Source organism: Microtus pennsylvanicus, chromosome 11, assembly GCF_037038515.1.
Source record: "Microtus pennsylvanicus isolate mMicPen1 chromosome 11, mMicPen1.hap1, whole genome shotgun sequence".
In the NCBI taxonomy this organism is placed as follows: Eukaryota; Metazoa; Chordata; class Mammalia; order Rodentia; family Cricetidae; genus Microtus; species Microtus pennsylvanicus.
The window spans coordinates 62,784,701-62,789,036 of record NC_134589.1 but is presented as its reverse complement, the minus strand read 5'-3'; the positions used below and the strand labels follow the sequence as shown (position 1 = coordinate 62,789,036).

General features: G+C 40.5%; 1 pseudogene; it reads left to right on the top strand.

Moving 5' to 3' along the window:
• Positions 1-1,346: 1,346 nt before the first annotated feature.
• On the top strand, positions 1,347-2,267 carry LOC142860778 (olfactory receptor 2AK2-like; annotated as a pseudogene).
• Positions 2,268-4,336: the final 2,069 nt, after the last annotated feature.

Here is a 4,336-nt window from a genome sequence, read left to right as displayed (position 1 = left end):
CTAACAAAACAATTTGCTGCCATACAGGCCATCTATATTTGTCCCAAAAAGTATTGTCTACTGAATGCAATATATAAACTGTTCTTATTATAAACACATTAAAATAGAGCCGACATATCATTGGATGTGTATTAACAATGTGAAGTGTCTTAGGTTGCTGCAAATGCAAAAGATTTCTGGTAAAATTCTGCTGCCTTAATAATTGTAACTTCTAAGTCAGCCTGTTTAATGTTTGCTAAGATATTTTTCACTTTTTGATTTTATAACATTAAAACATATCAGTCTCATCGTAATAACTCCACTATTTTTGTGTTTCAGGAATGATTTCTCTCTATGGTCAGATAATCAAGAGCCAGTATTTACCAGGACATTAGTTCCCCCTGCAAATATGGAGAAGCCAGGATCTGAGTCAGTCCAGAGCAAAAATTCCAGATCTATGGTTTTGACTTAGCAATCTTCACACTCAAAGAATAAAAGGTACCAAATCAAATTCAATCGTTTATTTTATGAGCATAGGGATGAGGCTTATCTGTATGTCTGTGTGCCACTTATATACTTAATACCCATGGAGGCAAAAATACAGTATTAGATTCCCCTGGAAGAGAAGATGCAGACACTTGTAAGCTGTCATGTATGTTCTGGGCCCTGAAGCTGTGTCCTCTGAATGAATACTCAGTGCTCTTATCTGATAAACCATCTTTCCAGCTCTGAATCAACTGATTTCTTAAATATTTGTACCTTTTCTCCATTCTAAATTTACATGAATAAGTTAATTCTAATTCATAAGAATGTAAATAATATGCAGATACTACAAAAACCTTAATTCCTACTTATAATTAAAACTATGAGGTGGAAAAAAATCATTAAAAATTAAACGGTGTTTGATCAACTCTGCCATAGTTAGTCATATGTGAAAGAATGTTTTCACTGCCCAAAGCTTAACCTTCAGCTTCTCAATAAAGAATCTACAGAGAGGAATACAATTAATGAAAGCAAAGTTGATAAAGAAAATAATTTGTTGTTCACAATTTTACTTTGCAATCTTGAATAATATATGTTTCTATTTCCTCTTTGTATTTACCGAAACATTGAAAGGAATGAATTTGAAGATTTAAATCATGGGAAATGAGCAGGATTAGGGAAGGTGATCCTCTGATTTGATGCAAGTATTCTGCATTTCTCAACATATAAATGCTTAATACACAGAACAAAGAGAGATTACCCTAGAGCTATTCCAGAACAATCTGTCTCATATGTTAACTGTCATTTGCTTTCTCCCCAAGGGCAATCCTCATCAGACCATGTCCCTTCCAGACTGTGTCTGCTCTGGTGGTTCAGTGTGAGCCATGGAAACGGGAAATCACAGCTGGGGGACAGACTTCATCTTGGTGGGTCTTTTTCAGTATGGCCAGATGGACGCTCTCCTCTTCACAGTCATCGCCATCCTCTTTGCAGTAGCTCTGCTAGGCAACATCACACTGGTCCTCCTCATCAGGCTGGACCAGAGACTCCACACCCCCATGTACTTCCTCCTCAGCCAGCTCTCCATCATCGACATGATGTACATCTCTACCACCGTGCCCAAGATGGCAGCTAACTTCCTGTCAGACACCAACACCATTTCCTTTCTGGGTTGTGAGATCCAAGCCTTTATGTTTATGATCCTGGCTGGTTCTGAAGCCCTGCTGCTGGGCTTCATGTCCTATGACAGGTACATAGCCATCTGCCGGCCCCTGCACTACCCTGTGCTCATGAGCAGGAAGATCTGCTGCTCCATGGTCTCTTGTGCCTGGAGCAGCAGCTCCATCAATGCTTTAGTACACATGTTCTATACATTTCAACTTCCATTCTGTGGATCTTGAATTGTTAACCACTTCTTCTGTGAGGTTCCATCTCTCCTGCCATTGGTGTGTGAAGACACATCCCAGTATGAGCACACAATCCTCGTGTGTAGCCTTGTTTTTCTGCTGCTCCCCTTCCTGGCCATTCTAGCTTCCTATGCTCGTGTGTTGGTTGTTGTATTCCAGATGCGCTCAGGGAAAGGGCAGAGTAGAGCCCTGTCCACCTGCTCCTCCCACCTGACTGTGGCCAGCATGTTCTATACCACAGGTCTCTCCACCTACACCCAGCCACACTCCCTGCATTCTTCTGCAAGGGACAAGGTGCTGGCTGTGTTTTACTCAATTGTCACTCCTGTTCTGAACCCCTTTATCTACAGCCTGCGTAACAAGGAAGTCATGGGGGCCCTGAGGAGACAGTTGGGGTGATGGATATTGGGACAGAAAGCATGGCTTTGGGTCACCTTGTGGACTGAAATAAAAGCTGGTCTTGAACATTACCTGGGAAGCAGGCAGGATTGATGTTCCATTGGACGCTCATTAAATTGTCTAACTAAACCAACAAGAGCAGGAAACTTGGTCCTCTCAGTGTCACATGGAGTTGATGGTTTGAATCTGAATGTTGGCTCTGAGGGGAGATCAAGGGCTTTGTCCTTGTCCCTGGGATCTCTGGCTGCCTGTCATCCTGGGTTTCTCTTCACAGAACTTTACCCCCTTCTGCCCTGATGCAAAGCACGGTGTCTTCTCAGACTGTGTAAGTCAGTATAGTCGCCTTCTATTCACGTGCCCACCTCTTGCTCTGGAAGCTCTTCCTGCAGCTTATGAGGACAGCTGTATGTGCACAGAGACTTTACATAAACCTGGAATATTTTGCTTGTGCTTCTTGTCTGACACAACCATTACATAAGTGTGCACATCTGTTTTGATATTATGACCAATTTTAAGAACAATTCTGAAAGAAATAGGAAAGGATATAGGTTATTGTTTTCTTTGATGCTCTTGTGTTATTCTCAGGTGAATAAGGTTTCCTGGTTCTCCTAAGCCCTTTAGTGATATCTCACTGACTCCCCTTTAAAAAAAAACTTTCTCCAAAATTCAGTAATAGCTTGGTAATAAACATCATCAACGAATTTGTCTGTCAGCACAGACTCTGTCTCTTTCCATAAACCCCTTTATGCTGATTTTCCAGCATCATGGTAGCTTAGAAGAAGAACATTAGGACAAATAGACCTAGATTGGCTCTGCCATAGAAGTTTTTGTGTTTTGTCCATGGTTAATATACAATAAATATTGAGTTCATCAATGTTATTTCAAGGAAATTTCTTGACTATTCATTTTAATATTAAGATTTTTTAAAGAGTACTTCTTTGCCGTCCTGGCTATTCTGGAGCTCCTTATGTAAATGAGAATTGCTTCAAACTCACAGAAACTCTTCTATCTCCACCTCACAAGTGCTAGGATTAAAGATGTGAGCCAATGTACACAGGATTTGTTTTATGGGGTTTTTGTTGTTGTTGTTATTGGTGGTGGTGGTGGTTTTATAATCACTGGCTTTTGTTTTTGTTTTAATTTGAACTTAGATATGCTTATGAGTCACCATGTGGATGTGGGGAATTGAACCCAGTACTCTGGATGAGCAATCAATGCTCTCAACTGCTGATCAGTCTATCCAGTGCCCCCTCTTTCTTAAAATATTCAAATCATTGTCATGTAGTTTAACAAGCAATAAATAGAAACATCTATTCACCTAAGTAAAGTATAAGTAACATTATAATTCTTAGTTTTAAAACATATATGTTGTGAGGCTACAGAGATGATATGGCCATTAGTAGCATTGGCTGCTCTTCTAAAGGATATGAGTTCAGGTCCCAGCACCCATGGGAGGTAGCTCACATCTATCTCTAATGTCAATTTCAGGGTGTTCAAAGCCTCTAGTCTCCACGGCACCAGCAATGATGTGCACAAGTCCACATCCATACCCACACTTATACATAATTATATATATATGATAGAAAATAATTTTAGAAGTTCATTATTGCTTCTTTGTTACTGAAGCCAATAACTAGAGTGTAAGTTTTAATGACCCCTAGAAACACCTGTTCTTGGCTCTAATAAAAGTTAATTTCCTCCATGAACATCTCACTCTTGTTATTTTATTTTCTTGTAGTCTAATGTCATCCATAGACTCACTCATAACTGAAAAGCTGAAGTTGCTAAGTATCCTCAGGACTCTCCCTCATGCATCCCATCGTTGTCATTTGAGGGTGGCCTGTCCCTACAGACTCCTGCATTGGAATACTCAGTCCCCAGATGGTAATAGTGTTTGGGAAGATTTGGATCCTTACAATACGGAAATTCAATGAAATGGGTCATGAAGGCTGGGCTCTGAGGTTGTGTGCCCTGTCCCTATTTCCTGTTCTGTGTTTTGCTTCCTGAGTACGGATGCAATGTGACCAGCCAACCTCATGGCCATAGCACCATGCCTTCCCTTTCTGCTG